At 46.2% G+C, this 26,160-nt stretch overlaps 1 protein-coding gene across 1 annotated transcript in view; it reads left to right on the forward strand.

The window, feature by feature from the left end:
• The first annotated feature begins 4,541 nt into the window (after positions 1-4,541).
• Positions 4,542-26,160, forward strand: part of INAVA (innate immunity activator) — a 41,725-nt gene continuing 20,106 nt past the window's right edge. Inside the window, 2 exon segments of the mRNA XM_033152506.1 lie at positions 4,542-4,850; positions 17,976-18,150. The gene's annotated coding sequence lies outside the window, so the exon portion shown is untranslated.

Below are 26,160 nucleotides of genomic sequence, written 5' to 3' on the forward strand. Positions count from 1 at the left end.
CCCATGGACTGCAAGAAGATCAAACCTATCCATTCTCAAAGAAATCAGCCCTGAGTGCTCACTAGAAGGACAGATCCTGAAGTTGAGGCCCCAGTACTTTGGCCACCTCATGAGAAGAGAAGCCTCCCTGGAAAAGACCCTGATGTTGGGAAAGATGGAGGGCACAAGGAGAAGGGGACGACAGAGGATGAGATGGTTGGACAGTGTTCTCGAAGCGACTGGCATGAGTTTGGCCAAACTGCGAGAGGCAGTGAAGGATAGGCGTGCCTGGCGTGCTCTGGTCCATGGGGTCACGAAGAGTCGGACACGACTGAACGACTGAACAACAACAGCCCCTGCTCTCTGTAGCGGTGTGTAGAGTGCGCGAGACAAGCCAAGAGAGAAAAAGCGAAAGAGAAACCAAGCCGCACAGAGCAGTAGAGCGCAACTCCACCATTGACTGCAGTCTCTTAGTCTTTATTTAATTATTTCTTTATTTTATTTTTGGCCGCCTTCTTAGTTTTAGCCACACTTTCTGCCGCTCTTTTATCCTTTCCTTTTTGGAACCTTAAGCCTACGTCACTCCAAAGAAACCTTCGGAACTCCAAACAACAATCTCATTACCTTCAGCTTCATAACCAGCGGACCCATTCACAGCCAGTGGGAGGAGGCACTCCGGAATTACTGGCTGTCCCAGATGCTGGTTATCCCCACACTACAGAGTGGAGGAAGCAGCAACTGTATAGTATTGTTCTCTTGGGTCCCAGCATGGTTTTACCTAGGCAGCACACTGGTTCCTTCTGACTTGACCTGGCTCGCTCTAAATGCTTCCAGGTCAGGGATGATCAATGCCAGACTTGCTAATTTGGTGGTCTAATCGGGGTTCATATTTTCAGTGCAAAGGGGAGCAAAACACAATAAGTAGGAAAATATCAGCACTGGTTCATTGGTTTAGTGATGTATAATGCTTCATCCAAAGCACAATATATAAGATAAGATTTCTTTATTGTCATTGTACAAGTACAATACCCATCTGACCTGAAGATTTGGCCTCCTCCTACCATCCTCCAGCCCATATAATTACTGAACAGAATGACCTAGCATGACTTAACATCTAAGTGACCTAGCATCCGAGCACTTTGAAATAAAAGACATAGTTACTTACAGTTGTGGGCCAGGATCCTGTGGCCTTCAGCTGGGTAGGAGCATGTGAAGGGGAGTTAAGACAGACAGACAGACAGCAGGCAGGCAGAAAAATATTCTTGAAATACATTTATATTTATCAGAAACTGGACCAGGAAGATGGAACTTCCCAGTTTTTACAACTATTTCATTACTTATGTAGGCAAACCCACATAAGGAGCAGCTTGCCTCAAGCTGGCACCCTGCAGGTATTTTGAACTACAACTCCCATTAACCCTACCCAGCATGCCCAATGCTAAAGCACGTCTGGATTTGGTGAGTGCCTGGATAGGGGACTACCTGGGAACCACAAATACTGGGGTCCATGCTGGAAGGAAGGCAGGATATAGTAAGCAAGTTAAAAAGACAAGCTTTGCAATAGGTTGGTTGTCAAAATTAAAGGTTTAGAATTTACAACCACACAGAACCAAGTGCTAGCTTTTCACTAGTTTTGGTCTTATCAGTGTTGTTGTCATCATGTTACACAAATGGACACGTGTCTCTATATATGGCAGGGTTGGAAACCCCCATGACATGCATAAACACTACACTTGTATATGTGGTCAATGCACTCTAGACAGCTACATAAACCAGCCTAAAACACTTACACCACCAGAACATGCTGAGTATATTTTTCAGACACTGCAAAAAACCTTCTGCAGAGGTTTACTGTTTCCTTATGTGAGCTAACATCCATTCTTCTAACCATTACACAAATCCCTAGTAAATGACAGGTTGTTCTTCAAAGACATTGTGTTCCACAAATAGGATTAAGAAAGCTGAAAAGGATATGGACTAGCACCAGGCAGCAGATTAGCAGCAGAAAGAGGAACAAAAATGCTTGTAATTTTGCAGAATCAGCAGCTCCGATTATGAGTTTGCTGAGCTGGGATCCATTTCAAGGCCTTTTCGTACATGGGAAAAAACTTCTCCCCGTGTTTTGCTGCTGTTGTGTGGGAGACGTGGCACATCTGGAAAATTTGCAGTGGCATAACTGCTTTTTAAAAAGCGGGTTGAAACGCATATATGCATGTTCATCTCATCCCACATGTCACTGAGCTTCTCCTGTTGTAAGAGTGGTATTGGCAAGTGCACACCTTCCATTAAACAGCCACACTAAAAATAAAAGCTACGTCAAGAACACCCTATTTGTCCCTGCCCTGAGTCAGTATCTCTACTCTGCCGCCACGGGCATTGGTGCAGGATAAAACACAACCCTTGAAAGTGGAAAACAAACAAAAATCTCTACACAAAACCAAGATTCTCACTGAAGAAGAAAAAGTCAGCAGGAAAAAAGAGCTCTAAACTGCCCTTCTTTGTACAGTACTGGGTAGTATATTTAGGAGTGAGAGTCTCCTGACTAGTAGCCAGACTGAACATCTGCCTTCTAGCAGAGCTCTCTGGGTAGTCATAGAATCAGAGAATTGTAGAGTTGGAAGAGACCACGAGGGTCATATAGTCCAACCCCCTGCAATGCAGGAACCTTTTTATTTTGTTTTTGCATGTACTGTATTTAGTGCTGTGAAGATGAAGGAACTCTGGAGGTTAATTAGGGCAGTGTTTTTCAACCACTGTTCCGCGGCACACTAGTGTGCCGCGAGATGTTGCCTGGTGTGCCGTGGGAAAAATTGAAAAATTCAAGAGAATTACTTTATATATAGTCAATATAGGTACAGAGTTTTTTTTTTTAACATTTTCTAATGGTGGTGTGCCTCGTGATTTTTTTTCATGAAACAAGTGTGCCTTTGCCCAAAAAAGGTTGAAAAACACTGAATTAGGGAAGCAGTATGAGGTATAAAATCCATACAGGGTGGAAAGCCTAACAAAGTGAGGTAACTGAAAGTGCTGCATTACATTTTACATATACCGGTATATCTGTTTGGCATGCATTTAGTGCATTGGCTGCCTGTGTCTCATACAGTAAACTGGTCAAGAAGCAATAATCAGTGTGTGTGTGGGGGGGGTCTCTATTAGAGGAGGCAGAAGGAGACAACCACCCCAGACAGCAAAAGCCTCCAGCTGTTTCTCCTGAGTTTCTCAGCTATTCTCCTCTGCTGCCTCAGGTGTGGTGGAAGACACTATCCTGTCACCAGGGTTGAAGGAAGATTCAACTGCCCTTCTTGCTGACTTCTGTGCACAGGAGGGAAGGCAGTGCCATCTTGACTTTCATCTCAGGCAGAAAAAAAATATTGGGCCAGCCCTGATCCCTATTAAGTGTAAATCATGGCCACAGCAGCAGGTGTGTTTGTTTGTTACCGTGTAATATTGAAATGGTCCTTAAATCTAGCATAGTGCTTTACTTGTGGGGTTGCTTTTAAAACAACAACAGGCAGGCCTCCTGTGTCTTTAGTAACTGGATGAATGCAGAAATTCACTACATAAAAGCTTTCTTATCCTGGGAATTCAGTGATGGGAAAGCTTCACCTGTTGCATTTCTGCTCCCAGCTTTGCTGGTCCTCACTTGGTCCACAGACAGAGATTTCAGAGATAAAGCGCTTCCCATAATAAGTATTCGATGACGGATAAAGCCTCACCTGTTGGATTTCTGTCTGATCACTGATACACACCTCATTCATGGGCCGACTCAACCCATAAAGCTTCTGACAGGCTGAATTCACCAGCTGAATTCCTGCTTGTTGCTTCGCTGGTCTACAGCTGGATCTGCAACCTTCTTGGGGCCAGGCCATTTATTTAGCGACCTGCGCCAACTAGCTGCTTGGAAGGTTTCAAAAGGATTCGGTGTGGCTGCTTTTAGAGGGTTCCAACCCCACAAGATAGATCTCAGGTGGGTGACATCTGCCATCGCACACCAGGAGGGCTTTCCAGAGGAATGCAAACGAAAGCGCCTTGGCGCCACAGAGCGATAACATTAACTACCGGTATACTGTATCTTGCTTAGCAAGGCCTCCTCTCAGTGTCAACCTTTGCTGGCTACCTTCTCGCGGGGAGGCACACACACACCCCGCGCCCCTGTCCACTAACTTCTTGTTAGTTTGCCATTGTGTGTTTGGCCGAGAGTGCTGCTAATCCATCACTAATGCGACATTAATAGCCAGCTGCCGCGCACACTTTCCTTCTGGGCTGCCCTGAGGGAGAAGCGCCGCTCTCTCCCCGCGGCCATTCTTTCGCACATTCGCCCCGGGTCTCCCCGCAGAAAAGCAACCACGGGGGGGGGGGGGGATGTCATTGTGTGGCTTGGAAGAAGCGCTTTTATTTAGCAAATGACTCTTTCCTACCGCCAGGGCCGAGGCAATCTTGGCTGTGGAAAAGGGGGTCTCTTGAAGGGAGGCTGTTCCCTCAAAGGGCGAAATTAAGCAAAACCACCAACCTAACAAACAAAAACAACCCGGTCGGGCCTCGCGTGTGTTTTCTTTACGCCGCATTTCACAGAGACGCTCTCGGGGATTTCACATCCCGGTTGGAAAGGAGAAGGGCAAGCAAGGCATTCACCCCTCTTTCTTTGGAGGGAGTGGTATGCCCCAGGGACAGATGTCTTCAGATCTTTTTAACATTTGGGATGCCGCCGATGCCGAAGTTAAATGAAATACCGCAAGGGGGGTGGTGGTGGAGAATTTAAGCAAGAGCACCAGAAGCATGGCAGCAGAGAAGCTCGCTCTCCCGGGGCGTAACGGGGAAACTCAAATAAACTGAGCAAATCACACACACACACACACACACACACACAAAAGGTAAGTGGAAACAGAGCAGAACTTTTTGTAAATGTGAAATTTAGAACTTCTAGCAGCTCACACCAGGTGAGTAAGCGTGCATTCCTTGGAGCTAAAGAGAAATAAGCAATTGAGCACTTTTGAATTACTGTAGCTGGTTCCTGGAAGTAATCTGCGACTGCCCAATTGTCGTTTTCTGCCCGGTTGTAGCTTCCTGAAATTTTCTGATTGGCGCTGCAGTTAATGGAAAGAGCAGACTAAAGCTTCTGCGGAGTTTCTTTAGCTTCCACTTCCAGAGATTCAGGACCTGAACAAATGAATGCCTTAGCTCTGCAGGAAATGTTTTCAGGTTTATGGTTCTGCGCGGGGGTGTGGTGGGGGGTGGAATAGGCACCGCGATTTCAAATTACTACAGGTACTTTTAAGATACATGTTTAGGTGAGCACCGTGTCTGAAATTGCCTCTCCATTTAGATCAGAGGTGGGTGAGCTTTGGGTTTGTTTGTTGTTGGCTTTTTCTAGATCTCTCCAATATTAACCAACCAGAGCCAGATGCAAAAGACATACAGCTTAGTATTAAAGAACAGGGTACCTCTGAGCCTTGGGATTTCATTTATGTTGGGGTTTGAATTGCACTTAAAGCCCTTTCCCACAGAAGTTCAGTCCTAGTTAGCTTTTTATTTATTTATTTCAGCAACCTAAATTGGAGTGGGGGGGAATTGTTGTTATTATTGTTAAATGATTGGGTGTCAGAGACACTTGCTAATCTCTTGCAAATCAACTGGCGGTCTCCCAATAGATCCTGATCCATCTACTGCCTGCTCCTGATTTAGATCAGCTGCCCTGTATTTGACTGCTTCCTCCTACTGAATAGAACTGTGGCCTAGTGGTAGCTTGCATGGTTCCTTTGTTTTAAGAAAGAAAATTATTGTTTCTGACCACAAAAAGCTTCTTAAGGAGGCAAATCTCAAGGACATATTTTTCCTCGTTGTTTTTTTTTACTCTTTTCTGCTTTTCATGTGAGTTAAAAGTTCTGAGGGTTGAATCTTCAGGTGGTTGCTATAACATTTTTGGCACATAACAACAAACACAGAAGTTAAGGACTATTACTGAGAAGCATGTGTGAGGCTTAATTTGATCCAGGGCTGAATGGCAGAACCTAACTGGATAATGGAGCAGAACCTGACTGGATAATGGGGCACAGCCTAAGAACATGTGCAAAACTAACTCAAAAGTCCCTGTAAGCATGTGCAGAATGCCACTTCCTTACCACAATGCAATGTCAAGAAGCCGCCACATATCTGGGAGTAGGGCAGGAAATACTTCTAGGCAGTCCTGAGCTATATGATCTCTCATACCACACAGCATTTTGCATTAAGCTTACATGTTGTAAAGTTGGGTCAGAACTGTGGCGTTGGATGTCTGATTTCTCACTCTGCTTGTCATTCCTTGCTCTAACATCTCACTGAGTGATGGAAAAGTATCCTTTAAGCAGTGCACTTTTACATTTTAAAATGGATTTGCATAGTGACTTTGCACAAGATAATTTTGGGTGTGTTTTCTAGTGCTGTGCTTCTATGACCTGTGACCCTGAGCTGTTGCTTAGTCTGTTTGCCTGCATCGGGGGCTCAATGCAGTTGCAGCAAGGTCACATTCAGTCGGCAGAGCATGAGACTCTTAATCTCTGGATCACAGACCCCATGTTCGGCAAAAGATTCCTGCATTGCAGAGGGTTGGACTAGATTACCCTTGTGGCCCTTCCAACCCTACAATTCTATGATCGTTTTTTAATGCACCTGTTTATGAAGAGGTTTAAGGACCTTAGTGATAGAGTCCTCAGCATTTTATTCAGAATTAAATTCAATGGATCTCAGTGGGTTTTTACTTCCTAGTAAGCATGCTTAAAGTTACAGCTTAGGTATACTGTGTAGCTGACTATGGCACATGCTATAGCTAATACATGTGGAATTCACAATGAGGTGGTTTAGCCTGCAATTGTTGTTGTTTAGTTGTTAAGTTGTGTCCGACTCTTCGTGACCCCATGGACCAGAGCACACCAGGCACTCCTGTCTTCCGCTGCCTCCCACAGTTTGGTCAGACTCATGTTGGTAGCTTCGAGAACACTGCCAACCATCTTTTCTTCTGTCATCCCCTTCTCCTTGTGCCCTCACTCTTTCCCAACATCAGGGTCTTTTCCAGGGAGTCTTCTCTTCTCATGAGGTGGCCAAAGTATTGGAGCCTCAGCTTCAGGATCTGTCCTTCCAGTCAGCACTCAGGGCTGATTTCCTTAAGAATGGATAGGTTTGATCTTCTTGCAGTCAAAGGGACTCTCAAGAGTCTCCTCCAGCACCATAATTCAAAAGCATCAATTCTTCGGCGATCAGCCTTCTTTATAGTCCAGCTCTCACTTCCATACATCACTACTGGGAAAACCATAGCTTTAACTATACGGACCTATGTCAGCAAGGTGATGTCTCTGCTTTTTAAGAAGCTGTCTAGGTTTGTCTTTGCTTTTCTCCCAAGAAGCAGGCGTCTTTTAATTTTGTGACTGCTGTCACCACCTGCAATTAGGCAGCCTAAAATCTGCTGCGTCCCATAGACTTTGGAGGTTGGGAAACAGGTTGGCATAGCAGTTCACCCACAAAACAGTTTTGCAAGAGATGAGACTTGAAACCCAGATTTCTCACGTCAGCCCCTAGTTCCCTATTCTCTGGGCCACCATCTTCACTTCATAACCTTTTCGCACCCTATCCCAGCTTTTCCACTCTGTATCATGCACACGGAAGCCTTTGCCTACAGAGCACTGTAGCATCGGCACTAAGGCGAAGTATGTCAGTCCCTTGAGATCCATGTGCAGACTGAGGCTTCTCTCCCCACCCCCCACAGTTGCTGAAAGTCTTCACCATCAATTCTGAAGCTCCCGTTGCATGGGGGACAGCAATCCATCAAAGCCTCTGCTAGTGTGAAATCGGCTTGGTTGGTGGGTGGAATGTTGCAGGTTAAATGCAGGATGGGAGTCAGGCAACTGTAGTGGCTTTTATCTCTCTGGAGCAGAGAAGTTGGCCTCTCCTCCCGGCCTTGATGGGATGATGGATGGCTTGCATGCAGGGGGCACTAAAAGGGCATTTGTCCTTCGGCGTTCTTTATTTTCGGAGGGCACGTCTGGCAGCCAGCGGAGAGAGCGAAATGAATCCCTTCAGTGTTGTGGTGTTCCCTCCTGCGTGGCTGTGGAAGCCGACAGAGCCTGGGAGAAGGGAAGATGGGACATGGGAGGAGAGCCAAGAGGGATGATTGGAGTATTTATGATAAGCTTCCTCCTCATAGTGTGGCTGGGAAGCCCCTTCGGAAAGCGCAGAGCGTAACACAGGTTATTTTGTACAGTGTTTCCTTTGGCAAGGGGAAGCTTGAAAGGGAGGGGAGGAATATAGCTGGCTTAGAAGCCAGCCCAATTCTCAGAGACAAGCATACAAAGCTCAAAAGAAGAGGCCGCTGTTTGCAGATCAACAGATTCTTTATCCAGTGGCACCTCCACAGAGTGTTCAAAACAGAACGTTTCACATGAATCCTCCAACGCTCAGTTGTGGTTGCTGGATAAATATCTCAACAAAGTGCCAAAGGAGCAAGCAAGCAGGGTCTTTTATTTATTTTAACAGGCCCTGTAATACATGATTCCTAATTTTCATAATGACTGTTGCCTTTTCATTGAGTGAATTAGGGAATTCCAAAAAAAATGGTTTCCCATTGACATAAGTATTGGGGAAAGTTCAGAGTGTTCTTTCTCCTATACCCCAGAGGTACACATATGTCCATGCTGACAAGGAGAAGAATAATGTGTGAACTGTGGGTGGCAGATGGAGTTGGCTGCTGGCCATTTCTGTTCTTATACTGAGTGCACAGTTATGTTGTTCTTTGTGAACCCCCACATTGTTAAAACAACGACAGAGTCACTTTTTTAAAGCACAAACGAAGACATCACCATTCCACTTCTCTCAGCAGCCCCTACAGTAACTCTCACAGGGCCAAACGACACATTACGTTAAATGTGTGGCACTTAAAATGAACCCAGCATCCAAAGGAGGCTCGATCAAGATTGGCACCACAGCACAGAGGGAGGAGTTGTTATTATCTTTAAATTTATTACCTGCCCTTCACCAGCAGGTCCCAGGGTGGGTTATAACAATTTAATATTCAGAATTAAAAACAGTTAAAACAGATTACGCTCCCCCCTAAACATACCATGCTCCCAATTAAAATATCTCTTCCTCCCAGGGTTGCCACCTTTGGTCGGGCAAAATAAGAGACAGGTTGGGGGGTTGGGGCATGCACACACACTCATAAGGCCACATCCTCCACCACTTTGGGGAGGGCGCTCCCTGTATTCACCCTCCCACCTCCCTCACCACATAGATGGGCAGGGGCCAGGGGTAACCACCTGGCTCCCATGGGCAACTTCAGCCACAGCTCCAGCTTTTCGCCCATGCTAACATTGGAAGGGAAGAGAAGAGGAGAGGTCAGATTGGGGTGGCAGAGGGGGCCAAGCAGCAGCAGACCCACACCATGCTAGACCGCCAGGCGGGGGCTGAGGAGAACCGGTGAGAGCGAAGGAGCCTTCTTCTGTTGTCAATCTTGCAGGTCTGGGCTCCTCATCAGCCATACTAACAGTGACCCAACTGCCATTTTGGGCCAACCGAGCTTGACTATGGGGAAAAGGCTTGGAGTCCAAACAGGACAAGGACACTTTTTAAATATATATAATGATTTTTATTAAATTTTCCAAATATTTTTAAACATGACATACATCTTATATATAATACATAAAGACCAATTGACCATCTCGGCCTTTCCCTCTTCCTCAACTAACGATTTTCTTATTTATGCTCCAATATTGCATTTTGTTATTATCATTATTATTATCCTTAAATCCTATTCTTAAATCAATTACAAATCATACTTGATAATAATTGGTAAATTTGACCTTACAAAACTTCTTGTAGCCATACTAGCGATGTTAATTGTTTACAATTTATTCCAGTCTTTCAGAAAGGTCCGGTCCTGCTCGTTCCGAATCTTCCCAGTTAATTTCGCCAATTCGGCATAGTCCATTAACTTCATCTGCCACTCTTCTTTTGTCGGAATCTCTTCCTGCTTCCATCCTTGGGCCAATAATATTCCTGCTGCAGTCGTTGCATAAAGAAACAAGGTTTTATCTTGCTTAAGCAAGGCAGGACAAGGATACTTTTGTCCAAAAATGGGCGACAGACACGGAGGAAGCCTCCTCGCTACCTGGGGCGGCGAACAGAGGCACCCTCTGGGGGCAGGGCATTGTGACGGAGTACGCATGTGTGAAGTGTCGCGCGTGCGCACTCCGTCGCAGGGCTGCCACCGCCGCTTCCGTGGTGATGTTGCGAGCCCGCCGAGCGAAAAGGCAGCTTGTGGGGCTGCTGTGTGCAATTGGCAGCTCCCCACGAGCCACTGATCGCGTGTGCCAGCCCCACAAGCCACCTTTTCACTTGGCGGGCTCACAAGATCGCCACAGAAGCAGCAGCGGCGGCCCAGATGGAGTGCGCACGTGCGACATTTCGCGCATGCGTACTCGTCTGGACCAGCGCTGCTGCTTCTTCGGCGGCTCGAGCAGCAGGGGCGGGGCAGCCCCACAGCCCCATAGCGGTGACGGCAGGCGGGCCCTGGACAGGCCGCGGGGCGGAGCGGCTTCGCTCCACGGCTTGCTCGCAGGCCACCAAGCAGGTTTGTGAGCAGGCTGCGGGGCAAGGCTGCCTCGCTACACGGCTTGCTCAGGGCCTGCCAGTGGGGCGGGGCTGGACCAAGTGTCACCCCCCTGGAACCCGGGGTGGACTGCCCCCATCACCCCCCTCGCGATGCCGCTGTGGGGCGATTCCCTTTTTCTAGGGATGGAGGGCAACCCTACTCCCTCCCCCCCCCCCAAATTATTTACTGTAGGGAGTAAGCTGCTCTTGGGACAGTGGCTTAGAGAGGAAAGGCTTTAAAATCCCTTCTCCTTACAGTCTTGATGGAGGACCCCCGGAATTGCTATTTTAGAAATACATGAAATGCAGTCGCACATTTAATATAATGTGTAGTTTGGACTCGCAGTTCATGAAGATTCTGTTCTCTTAAAAGTAAGTGGAATGAATATATTGGTCAGGGCAATAGATATGTCTCCCAAATTGTGAGCAGCAGTTGTCACTCCCAGCCTCCCTCACCCTCCCACCCACTCCAAGCCCAAAACATATAGGTTATCATCACAGTAGAAGGCATTCGCCACCTGTCCAGGAGTTATAAGCATAATCTAACCCCACATTTCTTACTTGCTGGGGACAGGGTGGGAGGAATGGAAGCTGCTGCATACTAGCGCCCTCTGCTGGCACAAGTATAATTCTTCAAAACAAAATAAAAAATAAAAAAATCCTTCCAGTAGCACCTTAGAGACCAACTAAGTTTGTTCTTGGTATGAGCTTTCGTGTGCTGAAGAAGTGTGCATGCACACGGAAGCTCATACCAAGAACAAACTTAGTTGGTCTCTAAGGTGCTACTGGAAGGATTTTTTTATTTTTTATTTTGTTTTGACTATGGCAGACAAACATGGCTACTTACCTGTAACTATAATTATTCAAGTACAGTAATGCAAATACAGTAGTAGAAACAGAAAGAATGCTTGAGGAATTCAATCTTTGCAGATTTTTCTACCTGATCTGTATCTCTTGGCCTAATATGCAGATTGGAACTTAGCTATCCACCTGATTTCACGCTGCTCCAAATATTGGAATGAACATTTGTGCTGATGAGTGTTTTATTTATTTATTAAATAGATTTCTGGACTGACATTCACCAAAAATGGCCACAGGATAGTTTGCAACAAAAGAAAGGCAATATGAAACATAATACTGTACATTATAAGCAAAAACATTAAAAACAATTATCATACAGCACATAAAAAAAATAATTAGCATCACAACATAAAAAATGACATCAGCTTTTAAATACCTTTTTTTTAAAGTGAGTTTTTACCTGGTTTCTGGTGAATATAAAGTGGATCCTCCAGTGAGCTGTAGTCAAAGATATTTGGAGTCTACATGTTGAGGAAGGTTGGTTTAAACATTAAAAAAATGCATTTGGATACATATTTTGAAATAAACACGTATCTATACGTTTCAATTGTATTTTGAGAGAAAATACACATTTAAATATCCATCAAAGTATGTATTTACATACCTGCTTTTGAGAGGAAGTCAAGAAGAAATTTGCAGATCGTTGCAACATGCAAAAATGTCCGGGATTGGAAATAACACATATAATCCCATCCCTTCTATATGCACTGCACCCCTGGCTGTGTATTTGCCATTGGATTAAATAGAAATTCTCTAGCTTTTTTTGTTGCACAACCTTGCCTTTTTATTCTTTGAGAAGAATCAAAGAGAAGAAGCAGAGTTGGAGGTTATCTAAGTCATTTTCAGAAGACCTTGACTTGGTTTCATCAGGAGGTGGTTAGATCCCAGACATTGTTTCTAGATGCTCCTTTAAGCACTTGGGAAGTGAAAATTGCCAGGGGCGGATCAGCTTATCAGTGCATATTGGACAAACAGTTTACTTCTGGGGCCCTTTCTTGCACATGCTTGCCACCTTTTTCCTACAGAAACTCCTTTGCCTTTAACACCTGCGTTCCCAGAAAACATTTAAGAGAGTGAAGCATTTCTAGAAACGGATGTGCTTGCCAGGCAGAGGGCCTTCTCAGTTGTGGCGCCCGCCCTGTGGAACGCCCTCCCATCAGATGTCAAGGAAATGAACAACTATCTGACTTTTAGAAGACATCGGAAGGCAGCCTTGTTTAGGGAAGTTTTTAATGTTTGATGTTTTATCGTGCTTTTAATATTCTGTTGGGAGCTGCCCAGAGTGGCTGGGGAAACCCAGCAAGATGGGTGGGGTATATAATAATAATCATCATCATAATCATAATCATAATCACTCTACTGACCTCCTCACCTTGCTTCTTCCCAGTAAGCCAAGAGCATCCCACCTGCCAGGAATCTGGCATAATCAATCCACTTCACCCAGCATGCTGCTTTTGAGCATTTCTCTTCACTACATCTTGGAAAAAACTTCGCCTGTGTTGCAGGTCAGTTTTATTTCTTGTTACGTCTGTATCCTGCCTTTTCTCCAAGGAGGTCATTTTATCCTCACAGCAACCTTGTGAGGTAGGCTAGGTTAAGCGATAGGGAAGGGCCCAAGGTCACCCCGTGGGCTTCACGTCTGAGTATCTGAGTAAAGATTTGAACCCTGGTCTCCCAGTGTTCTAACTGCTGCGCCACACTGGCGCTCTCATCAAAAGAAAACAATTTGCCAGTGTTTGAAAACAGTTGCTCCTTGTTTCTCCACCGTAAAAAAACACACACACTCAAATATTAAACATAAAGAAGCAGAATAGGGCTAGAGAGCAGGTGATCCTGTTCTGTGTTTGTAGGGTGCTTGCAGACATGGGGGTGTTGTCTGATGGGTGCTACACATGCAATTTTTTTCAAAACACTCACGTTGTTGGCATCAAAACGCTGGCCTGTATTTCCCCCCATTTATTCTTTATTTATCCTTTTCAAGGGAAATCTGAGGGTAGGGGAAAACCTGTTTCCAGTGACTCATTTGTGATACCTAAACAGCCTGTTTGCAACATAAAACTGCTCTTTTTTAGATTAAGTAGCTAATTCAGAAGGAAGAAAATGAGAAATCTAAAGGAGAAAGCAAGAAAAAAGAAAAAGAAAGAAAGAAAAAACTAAAGAAAGATAGAGGGTAAAATAAAAGGACTTCTGGCTCTCTGCAGCTACATATGATATTCATTAAGATCCAACCATTCTATAAACCAGTATTTTTTCAGTCTTCAGATATTACAAGTTCATTTTCTCTTTCATGCAAAAAATCCATAAGAAATTCCCAATCCTTAGCAAATATTAGTAATTATTTTTCCCTAATTAATCATGTTGTTAATTGTGTTTTCTGTGGATTGCTGTTTGCTCCGATTCAGCGGTAAAGCATGGGATTTCGCAGAGAAAGAGCCAAGACAAACAAAAACAAAAACCCTGCTCAGGTATGGAGCTTTAAAGTGCAGACCTGTGCCTGGAAAGTGCAGCTCAGAAGGAAGTCTGGATGAGCCCTGAGTTCAAGAAGTGATGATTCGGTGGTTCCTCATTTAAAAACAATTTCTCCCCCATCCCCAGCAAACACTTATAAAAGTCTTGCTCCACCCTCCAGACACCAATTCCTGACTTTAGTGGTCACCCTTGCCTCCCATGATGCTGTCTGAACACACATCGCCCTGCTGCGTGGCAGGGCCAGTCCAGTTTGGCACCTAGACAAAACTTTCAAATTCTGTCTGGCAAAAAGATGATGATCCACCCCTGGCAACGTGCCGGGCCTTTCTTTCTCTGCTTGCTGTCTGGATCTGTCTGCGTGATCCAGGAAACCTTCACACCATCACCAGAATAGGCAAAAGTCATGCATCAATCACTGTCTCTAAATAGGTACACAATGGGTGATTAGATTAGTCGCTGACTGTTTCTTTGAAATGATGTGTTCTGTTGGCTGGCGCTTTTGGAACTTGGTTTGCACACTGACTTTAGAGCATCCGAGTGGAATAGCCTCTTTGGATGCTATATATCAAATTGTGTGGCCTTGTCCATTGGAGATGTAATACTCTCTGGTAAAGAAGGAACAGACCACACCTTCCGTAAACGTTTGAAAGTTCTTAGTCACCCTGCAGCCTTGTCTGTATCTGCAGCCAAATGCTTAGCTGGCTGGTGGCATCCACTGTTTCCCCCAAAAAGTGCAGTTAGGGGAGCGTATGCATGAATCAGGGCGTTTGGGGTAGAAAGATAATGGTGCAATTGGGTGAAGCATGTTACAAGTGAGCATAATATATGAGACTGCAGTATGTGTTTGCTGTTTATTTCAGGCCCAAGGGCCAAATGTGGTAATCTGGGTCCCTCTGTCTATGCTTAGGGCTCTTTCCAGGCAATATCACACACAGGCTTTACCTCACACCCTCCTTGAGTGTTTTTTGGCTGGGCTGCAATGTGCCCTTGAGCTCTCAGACTGATTATCGCTTGCCTAAATGGAGGAGAGAGGGAGATGTGTGTGTCGAAACTAGCGTACTGTACAAAGGTAAAAACTACATTCATTGTTCTGCCCACTTTTGCCAGAGCTGGGACGCGGGTGGCGCTGTAGGTTAAACCACAGAGCCTAGGGCTTGCCAATCAGAAGGTTGGCGGTTCGAATCCCCGTGATGGAGTGAGCTCCCGTTGTTCGGTCTCTGCTCCTGACAACCTAGCAGTTCAAAAGCGCATCAAAAGTGCAAGTAGATAAATAGGTACCGCTCTGGCAGGAAGGTAAACGGCGTTTCTGTGCACTGCTCTGGTTTGCCATAAGTGGCTTAGTCATGCTGGCCACATGACCTGGAAGCTGTACACCGGCTCCCTCGGCCAGTAAAGTGAGATGAGTGCCGCAACCCCAGAGTCGTCCACGACTGGACCTAATGGTCAGGGGTCCCTTTACTTTTACCTTTAAGGCTCCTGCTAGTGCAATGGGGCTTCCCCCACTTCCCTCCAAATCCACTCTGGAGAGTTGAGAAAAAACCCCAGAACAGAACGTAGGGGGAGGAGAAACAGAATAGTTCTGTCCGGCAAACACAAATACTGATGCTGATCTGCCTCAGCAAGGCAGCGCCACGTAAAGTGCATTACATTCGTCTAGTACGTGTGACTGTGGTGTGGCAAAGTCTGCCTTCCTCAGGACAATTTGCAGCTGGCACATCCCCGATATTGTGGAAAAGCAGCCTTGGCCACAGCTGTCACTTGTCAATTCAGAAGCCGCAGTGGACTTGGACGTGCTTCCAAGTTGCAAATTTGCTTCTTAAGAGGGGACTGCAATTCCATCCAGAATGGGCTGGATTCCGTGAAAAGATGCTCTGCCAGAACCTCCTTGATTGAGCTTCAGTTTGTCTGTTACATTGCAGATTCTTCACACTTACAATGAGCAGAATTTTCAGGCTTAATATGGAAAAAGCCAGCTGCCTTAACTACAGCTGCTCCCACAGCTCCATAGTATATAGATAGATTACTGATAAGCCTAATCAGTGGCCATATTGTATGACGGTCAGAGTTGAAGGGAAGATTATCACAAATATACTTTGGCATTTTACCTTGAAGTGTGGTAAACAAGCCCAGAGGGTTTCTTCCTTTGAATAAACACCACACATTTCTTCGGTAACCCGTAGAGCAGAGTGAGTAAAATTTCCAGGGTAAGATTTTTGAGCTGAACTGCAAATTAGTTGCTCAGAGCGGACTAAGAGGAAGCAGTTGTTATGACTGATAATCTTAATTAAAATAAATTAATTTATACCATGCCTAAGTGGCAATCATTTTGCAAGCACCATCTTATTCACCCAACACTATAATACAGGTTATTCCTGCTACGCAGATGGGGGATGGGGGCAGAGAGGCAAAATTTGCCCAAGGGAGCCCATTGGCTGAATTTTTGAAGTCTTCAAAAGGTCCAAGCTTCACATTTTATCCAGTGTGGTCTTGTAAGGGTTGAGCCAAGAGCAGCAGTCTGGGGTGGGAATCAAGAACTGTAGAACTAAGTCATCAGAACCAAAGGACAAACTGGGAAGCAGGGTTAAGAAACAAGACGACAGGAAGTTGGCTGGGTCAAGAAGCCAGACCTTAGGGCTGAAAAGCAAGTCAGGACTGTAGGAAAAACCGGGAGGCAGAATCAACAAGCAAGCCAGAACCAAAGAGCAACCAAGATATCAAAGCATGCAAAGACCTAGGAAGGTATTGTTTCTCAAACAAGTTTCAGCTGCAACAGGAAGAAGAGGAGAAGAGTTTGGATTTGATATCCTGCTTTATCACTACCCAGAGGAGTCTCAAAGCGGCTAACATTCTCCTTTCCCTTCCTCCCCCACAACAAACACTCTTGAGCCAGTGTGGTGTAGTGGTTAAGAGCGGTAGTCTCGTAATCTGGTGAACCGGGTTCGCGTCTCCGCTCCTCCACATGCAGCTGCTGGGTGACCTTGGGCCAGTCACACTTCTTTGAAGTCTCTCAGCCCCACTCACCTCACAGAGTGTTTGTTGTGGGGGAGGAAGGGAAAGGAGAATGTTAGCCGCTTTGGGACTCCTTCGGTTAGTGATAAAGCGGGATATCAAATCCAAATCCAAACTCTTCTACCTTGAGCAGGCCAGTGGCCCGTCTAAGTCAGCATCCCAATGGCCAACCGTATGGGAGACAAGCAGGACCTGAGCACAAGAGCACTCCGCCCCCCTGAAGTTTGAAACAGCAAGAGGAGGGCAGGGTTGACCCTTCCCCTGCTTATTTCTTTCTCACTGCAATTTCTGTCCAAAGGCTGTTTTCCTTGCTTGCAAAGGTAAACATGATCAGGAAGAAAAAACCGTGGAGAGGAAAATGTATTGCAGGGGAAGGGAAGGAGGTGCAGTGAAATAGTGGCAGATGTGGGGAGAGGGAAAGCACCCCTCCTTCCCTACTGCAGATCACCATCTTCCCCGAGTTGTTTTTCCTTAATAGTAGTAGCAGTAGCAACAACAGCAGCAGCAGCAGCAGCAGCAGCAGCTGTCAGGGTATTGTTAAATGTGTTTGAATGTAATGCGTAGTAGTTTTACCCTCAGTACCAAGTACAAAACAGTGTTAAAAAAAAGTGGCCCCTGAGCTTTCTGAAGTGTAGCAACATCTGGTATCCAAATATTAATGATCTCATTACTTATCATCGGAGTGCTCAGAGTATGTTTATATTGCAATGAGTTATAACTGTGGAATAAAATTAATTTGGGGTATGCAATGCCTGTTTGTTGGTCTGGATCTGGTTGCAGTGAAAGGAAACATACTGCTGCTTTCTCTTTTTATTGAGGATCAGTTTGGGGGCGGGGGGGGGGGGGAAGGATTCCTGGTTGCCTTTTTTGCAGGAAAGAGGCTGTCCCTCTAGTCCCTCCCCTTTGGTGCCATGTGTCGGCTTGTCCTTCTGTGCCTGGAAGGATTTGGCCGTGCTGATTCCACTGTGGCTGAAAAGGTATTGCTCACCTGCCCCTCCCCTCTGACTCAAGTCAAAACAAGTAACGCAGTTTTTCTTTGGCAGAGCCGGAGCAAGACGTGCCTGGAAGAGGGAAGCAGCCGAGGGGTCGGAAGTGTGAACTCAACGAAAAACCCAGCAGCTTTGGAGATTGGAACACTAGGACAGAACTGGCATCGCTTCCTCTCGCTCATTTTTCTCCTGATACCAGTTATTCTGAATCAGGGACCGAGCCCAGCAGGTAAGGGAATCCTGTTGCTTTCTGATTTGAAAAGGGAGAGAGGGCTGTTGTTTATTGATGACCGATATCTCCGAATCATTAGAATATGTTATGGAGCATTTATTTTTCGGAATGCAAGTTCCAGCTTCTTGGTGTTCATAGAATGGGACCTGCTACTTAATTGGGGTAAATCCATTAATACTTGGTTACATTTTTTAAAAAAAAAAACAACAACAACAGAGCTCTGGTGAAATCAGCAATTCTCTTCCTCTTCTCTATGGGTTGTTTCACATGTTGCAGATTCCCTGCTTAAAGGAAGTCACAACTAAAGTATTAAAATCCACAGATGGGTTGCCATGTGTTGCATGTGCAAGTTTTTTGTCCTGGTTGTGGCTTCTGAGTGTATGCGGTTACATCTACATGCTGGCTGCCTGTGATTTCTTACATGGAAGTTGCTTTTGTATTGGAAATCCGTAATATGAGGTGCAGCTCTTGGTCTGCTGGGATCCTGGACGCTGCCCTGTTGTTCTCTCTCTCCCCCCCTCTCTTCTCCCTGTTTCTGCGGGACAATGCAGAGGAAGCTTTCCTGGGCTAAAAGGTGGGAAGGCAGCCCGGTGGGTCTGGAGGCAGAGCAGAGACAGAAAGGGCCTCAAGACAAAATCACTTTCCGTGCTGATTATCTTGCCTGGTGGGATGGAGAGGAAGGAGCATTTGAGGTCTTTGGCAGGGACTGTATGCACATAGGAATGTAGGGGCCTGCAAAACTGAGGTTATTTCATGATGCTTTTATCCAGCCAGTAGTAACCGGTGAAATGATGCGTTGGGAAGTAAGAGGCTGCCACCAATGAGGGATTACCAAAGGGCCGGCGAGCTAGATGCCTTTACCAGAGGGATGTGGCAGCAGAGATATAGGGGCTGCTAGGTCTGCAGGAATATGGCAGCTGACTAGCAGGCATCCCCCAAGCGTGGGCATGAGCTATGATACTAGCAGCCGACAATGGGTGTCAAATACAGTCGTACCTTGGATCCTGAATGCCCTGGAATTCAGACGTTTTGGCTACCGAACGCCGCATACCCAGAAGCAATCGTTCCAGTTTGCGAACGTTCTTTTGCAACCCGAACGTCCAGTGGGGCTTCCACGACTTCTGGTTGGCTGCAGGAAGATTTCATTTTCGAACATTTTGGAAGTCGAATGGACTTCTGGAAGGGATTCCGTTCGACTTCCAAGGTATTACTGTACCTGCAAGGTGCTGGCTGAGCACCCCACATGCCCCGGGCACCAATTTGTCAGATAGGGGGCCCTTACCCCTTGGCCACCATTCAGCGTCTTCAGTGCACTGAGTGCCCCTTCTAAGCGCACTGCCTCATCTGCTGCCAGCTGCTTCAGGTGATCTCCTAGTCCTACATGTTTGCTGGCCAACTCCACATTATGGAACTGGGCTGGGGATAGCCATGGTATGGCTGGGGTTAGTGGTGTTGTTCTTCATTTGTAGGAAGTGTTTCCTTGAGCAGTGCAAAAGGGGAACACACAGCCTTCAGTGGGATTGTGGGGAGGATCCCTAAACATTTTTTTTGGGGGGGCATGTACACGGGGCAATGGATTCAAACTACAAGAAAGAAGATTCCACCTAAACATTAGGAAGAACTTCCTGACAGTGAGAGCTGTTCGGCAGTGGAATTTGCTACCAAGGAGTGTGGTGGAGTCTCCTTCTTTGGAGGTCTTTAAGCAGAGGCTTGACAGCCATCTGTCAGGAATGCTTTGATGGTGTTTCCTGCTTGGCAGGGGGTTGGACTGGATGGCCCTTGTGGTCTCTTCCAACTCTATGATTCTATATAAACCATTTCAAAATGGCACAGGGAGTAACTTGTGACAACTAGTATTGCTGCTAAAGGCACTATCCTCCACTTGCTATCCAGGACACCAGACCTCCTCTTCCCTATACTGAAGGAAGTGCAGCAGCCATTCTTGTTGGAGGCAAGCAGGGCCCTGCCATTGCACAGAGTGGGGCCACCACCTCAGGCAGCTGGTTGTGTAGGTCATGCAAGGGCAGCAAATTCTCAAATTTTGTTTTTTTCCTTATTATATTTTTCCTGCTATAGGGGTTGCCTTTGGGATTTGCTGCCTCGGGTGTGAACATAACATTTCCAGCCCGGGGTGCTGTGTGGCTTGAGGTGGGATGGGTGCCCCTTGCTGCTTCACCTCAGGCAGCAAAATATATTGTGCCAACTCTGGGCTAGCAATTGGGGTTTGGTGGTTTCGCAGCTGCAACGCCACAGAATCCATTTTTGGTGCAATCATTTTCTGGTTTTATGAAGTCTGTGGTATTCTTCCAGTCAAACAGATGCATTTTGAAGATACGCTTCAGTGCTGAGTATATTTTAGCCGCACGTTGGCAGCTGATACAAACAGGGAGAATATACCTAACGAGGTATAATGGGAAGGTATTGGATTGTGGGAGCTCCCAACCTGGATATGTGGAACCCTTTCTTCAGTGGAGGCAAAATAGACAGCCAAGCTTTTCAGGGTGTTGGGTATCTGGGAGGCTCCTTGGGGGAAAGGTGGTGATAATTATTGCTTAGTATTGAGATTTTAATCTCTTAATTGTTCAATTAATCAATTAAAACTGCACAGTTAATTAAAAATAATAATTCAGCCAGTTGGCAGCCCTGTTTCTGCCTTGGTGTGTGGAAGACAAACGAAAAGGAGCTCACTCAGCATGAGTTACTTTTAAAACTGCCCAGGGGGTTGTTTAAACATCTCCGTGACTATGGTGGGGGCCGGAGGAGGGCCTTGACTCACAGTCTGGGATTGGGCACCTGGAGGACTTTTCTGGATTATTGGTTTATTGCATGATGAACACACAGTTGTCCGTATTATGGTGGTAAATGTCTGACATGTATTTCCTGAAGTAGGGGGGGGGTCTGTTCTGGCCAGGGATATTGTGTTTTCTGAGCACACGAATTGCAGTGATGTGGAATTGTAACACACCTGTCATAGCTCGCCCATCTATTTGTAGCTTTCAGCTCCATCTGGACTATGATACTGTTTTGTCCCTATTGCAGAGATGGATAGAGAAACTGTGGCCCTCCAGGTGTTGTCATTGGACTCCCACCATCCCCAGGCTAGTATGGCCAATGGTCAGGAATGATGGGAGCTGAAGTCCAACAAGGAGGGTCATAGGTTTACTATGTATTGGATAGTGTTTTTGCCATTGCTGGTGGCAAGCAGCTTTTGTCGTAGGGACATGGGAGGCTTCCTGAGCCCAACTACTGGTGTGTTTAGCTCATTACTGTCTACAGTGACTGGCAGCAGCTCTCCAGGGGTCTCTCCCAGTCCTATCTTGAGATGCTGGTACGGAATTTGGAACCTTTTACATGTCAAGTGTGTGCTATGCCACTGAACCACAACTCTGAGATTATGTCCCAGTAACACTGCCACATTTCCCTTCCCAATCTTGCACAATTCTATAAACTGGTTTATTTTTTAATATATGTTTGGTGTGTTTTGCTGCTGCTGCTGCTGCACTTACCGGTATTTCTCTGGAGTAGAATGTGTCCTTGCGGTATTATTCCAGCACAAGAGAGTTCATGTACCCCTTCATCACATCAGTGTCCTACCAGTTTGTTAATCTTACCACCACCAGTCTTTTTCCCCCTGTTCCAGGCTGTGCGCTTCTTTTCTTCAGTCCTGGAACGCCTTGTGTTCAAAACCAAAAGCAGTGCTCTAAGTATAGGGGAAAAGGTAGGGGTTTTTCGGTAAAACCATACCTGCCCGCATTTTAGCTAAATCACAGTTTCACTGCCACTTCTAAAAATGATAGCTATTTGGCCTTCAGGCCTGAGGCTCATCAGCATCCCCAATGGCCACCCTGAAATTTGAGCATGGAGAGTAGGGAGTAGGACTAAGGATGGATGGATCTGCCAATGTCCGTTTCCCAGAGTTTCTCATTATTCTGTGCTTTTCCCTTCAAATCCCTCAAGTCCTCATAAACGTTCATCCGTGTTTTAGTGCAAATCTCCCCTGCTAAACACATTTTTGGGGGGAAGCAATTATCCCTAACATAATGCATTTTGTATGTAGTTTTCACTAATATATGCATTTCATGCACACTGTTCCCTGATGTACCCATTTTTGTACACATTCTCTGGCTGGACAGCTGCTTCGCAAAATCTGGAGAAACCCAAATTTCTAAAGATAACTGCGTTTCAGTTTGCATATTGTTTTAGGAAGTGTGAAACAGGGAGTTTCGAATTAAAATGTGAACCAAACGTAATTTCTCTCAAACCCTTAGGCAGGACATTGCAGCACTGAGTCCAACTGATAACCCCCTTTCTTTAAACAAGCAAACCAAACTTTATTCATTTGCTGTTGTCTGGAAAGCCCCTGAGTATGTGTCAGTAGGTCAAAGCTGTCTTGGCTACAAACATATCCCGGAGGGAGTTTTGTCATGCTGAGTAGTTGGGCAAGAAAGTCTTCGGAGATAATTAATTTTCTTTGCAGGGCTGCAGGTGGGACACCACCAGCCCTTTGGAATTTTGGCTGTGATGATGAATGTGCTTCCTCTGAGTAGGCACGTCCAGCATTTCTAATCTTCCAGTGGGGATTCTGCAGACATAGAAGGGTACAGAGGTTGATTCCCATAACCATTAGCTGCATATTGGTTACTGCAACTCCACATGAAATTGATTCATGTGCTGAGCTGGTTGTGTGCAGGCCACCAATTAGGTGGGGAAGTCACCTGCAATTAGCCTCACCCAAATGGTTCTTCTGGTGCCGACACCCATGTGCATCAGCGTGGGACATCAAGCCAAAGGAAAGTGACTCCCACACCACAATGCATGCGAAGAGGGGCAGACACTTAGATGTTGACTGCATGTTACGTACAAGTGAGTCCTGGTGCTAGATTCCTCTCCTTTTTCTTCCTTTTTGAAAAGGCACTTTCCCAGCTATTTGCAGCAGTGAAACGACAGGCAGGAAGATGTTTTGGCATGCCTCCTCCCAATATTCCTCTGAAGTGCTTTTCTTTAATGATAATGGTGGTGGTGGGGCTCTAATGGATGCATTTGAATATAATGAGTTGGCATTCCCTCCGTCTAGTTGACTTCCTACCCCGAGATTTCCCTTCCTTGAGGAGGGGGAGTCATGTGATTCCATTGCAACATGGCGGAGGTTTGAGCACCCAATTATAAAACATCTTGTTTTGGTTCACCATAAACTCAAGACGCCAAGGTTTATGGCATGAGTGCAGTTTCTCTACAGGAGCATGCAGACACACCTTTGGGTGCTAAAGTTTTCAGAGGCAGTGGCGTAGGAAGGGCAGGGCGTAGGTGGCGCTGCGCCCCGGGTTCCAGGTGAGGGGGGTGACACTCCCCAGCCCCTCCCCGCCGCCCGGCACCCCATCTGGACAGAGCAGCCCCACGACCCGCCACTTGCTCGCCGGCTTGCCGCAGGAGCAGCAGCGCCGGCCTGGATGCATGCGGCTGGCACTGCTGCTCCTGCGGCGAGCCGGCGAGCGAGCGGCGGGTCGTGGGGCTGCCCGACCCGCCAGATCCACTACGCATGCCCGAAAATTCTGGGCATGCGCAGTGCATCCGATGTGTCGTGGTGTCACGACGCATGTGCCGTGGCATCACGACGCATGTGCTGTGACGCCCCGCCCCCAGGGGGGGTGCCTCCACACTGCCGCCCCCAGCGCACAAGTGCCTTCCAGATTTTGCTGGGAAATGCTTGGAGTTTGCCAGTGGTCCCTGCTAGTTAGAGCGGAACTCGGGAAGAGGGTAGCCTGGGCGAGAACAGACCACCAAGACAACTTTTACAATATTTTCTATTCCTGTCTTGCTCTTTTACAAAGAGCCTGGAATTCCACAGTCTGCTTCCCAACTTTGTATATTTGATATTACGTACATGCTCAGGAGTTAAATAAAAACTGGGCTCTGTGCCCAGGGAAACTAGTTGTTCTCTGGTAGAAAGGTTTATGCATCTACTCAGCGGCTGCCTGCATCAAACTTCCTCTTGGCTAGCAAACAGGCAGCGTGAGTGTAATCCACGGGCGAGATAAGCTTATTTGGCACAGAGGACCACACTGGAAATGTTGTTTGCCATCACATATCCACACTTTTCTCTACAACCATGAGTGTTAGAAATGTGGTGGTGTTTTTTAAAATGAAAACAGGGAAGTCTTGGGATTCTAACGAGTCCATAGGTTGCCTAAAGGACCTTGCCTTATATCTTGCACAACCCTCTTCTAGTCTTTCCCAGGCATTTAGAGCTGTTTGTGCAGCTTTAAAGAGGCCAAGTCAGCAGGGTAATAGCCCAGTGCGGGCAGAACAAAAGAGAGGGCGTAGACTTGGAATATTTGGATAGGAATTGGGCAGCTGAGCGGTGTGTGTGAATTGTGTGTGAATTGGGCAGCTGAGGAGGAGTGTGTGTGAATTGTTGGAACTAAACTTGCTTAGCTGCCTAGCATCTCTGCTTATTTTTGCAATCAAACTGGGAATAACCTACTTAAGGGCTGCATGGATTCCTGGTAACATAATGTCTTGCATCAGAATGGGTCTCTTCAGTTTTGGTAGTGTTTTAACATGCTTGGACATGTCATTAGGATGGGACTGGAGGCAGGAAGGACCAGATAAAAGTATGTAGCCTTAGCATGTAAACGGGTGATCATGTCAGTCTTTGCATTCAGATACTGTACATGAATAGGAGAGAATGGAAACTGACTTGAATGAATGTTTCCTTCAGAAGCCCCTTGACTTGAAAACTTTGTTGACTGAAAAATTGCCCAGTTCACCCTACAGAGCAGATTTGGATTCAGGGGTTGTGGCTTTATTGCTTGGTTGGATGTTATTCCTACACTGTAGAAGCCACGTCAGTTTATTACGCTGTGTTAAGTTTTTTTATTTTCAGTGGACTGCAAAAGTTTCCGTATGCAAAGGTTGCATCTCTTTCTTCAAGTAGAATTGCTTTCGGGATTTTATGCTGATCTTTGGGGCTTCCCACAGGGCTCTTCAAGTTTGGATTATCATCCCTTTCATTGGGGCTTGCAAAGCTCTGTGCCTTTGCCTGTGCAGTTTGATTAAAAACCACGTGGGCTAAAACAAGTCACCTGGTGTCATTGTGATGTCATCGGGATATAAGGGTCTAATCCATGGATAGGCAAACTAAGGCCCGGGGGCCGAATCTGGCCCAATCGCCTTCTCAATCCAGCCCACGGACGGTCCAGGAATCAGTGTGGTTTTACATGAGTAGAATGTGTCCTTTTATTTAAAATGCATCTCTGGGTTATTTGTGGGGCACAGGAATTCGTTCATTCCCCCCCAATAGTTCGCCCCCCCACAAGGTATGAGGGACAGTAGACCTGCTGAAAAAGTTGGCAGACCCCTGGTCTAACCTAACAGCCGGATCCAGTTCCCCACTCTGGATTTTGGCTTCGATATTTCTCTTTATTCATGCCACTTGATCCCTTAGTTATTGTAGAGTATGGAATGGCTGTCCTTTTTGTTTCTTTGGAGTGTCACTCTCCAGTCATGCCTATAACCATAGAACATAGGTAGGCTTCATCATCAGTGAAATGTTGCAAATAGGAAACAGGCACAGTTCATGGTACTGCTTCAGCCACCCCCTCCTTGGTGGCTCTTGTCTTTCTGCTTGTTCGCGTTAACTAACTTCCGCTTTGTTTCATGGTGATATCTGTCTGAATGTGTGAAATTGTGGGTGTATAAACTACACACCTTGGCGAAGGAACACTTTGAAGCTTAATCAGAGTCATGGCAAAGGAGTGTTGGCATATGTTCCACAGGGCAGGATCAAGTCCTGCTGGTTTGATACCTGTTTGGCCCATGTGAGAACAGGATCCTGGACTAGATGGTCTGATCCAGCAGGGCTCTTAATACATGCTCATGTACTCATCTCATCACTAAATGCAAAGTGCAGTAAGTGATATCTGCAAAATGGATGGAGGCAGCAAAGATGTGTTCCTTGTCTGCTGTTCATCTGACCTGGCCCTGCAATTTCCCATGTCTGCCCATTTT

The sequence above is a fragment of the Lacerta agilis genome, chromosome 6 (assembly GCF_009819535.1).
Source record: "Lacerta agilis isolate rLacAgi1 chromosome 6, rLacAgi1.pri, whole genome shotgun sequence".
NCBI lineage: Eukaryota > Metazoa > Chordata > Lepidosauria > Squamata > Lacertidae > Lacerta > Lacerta agilis.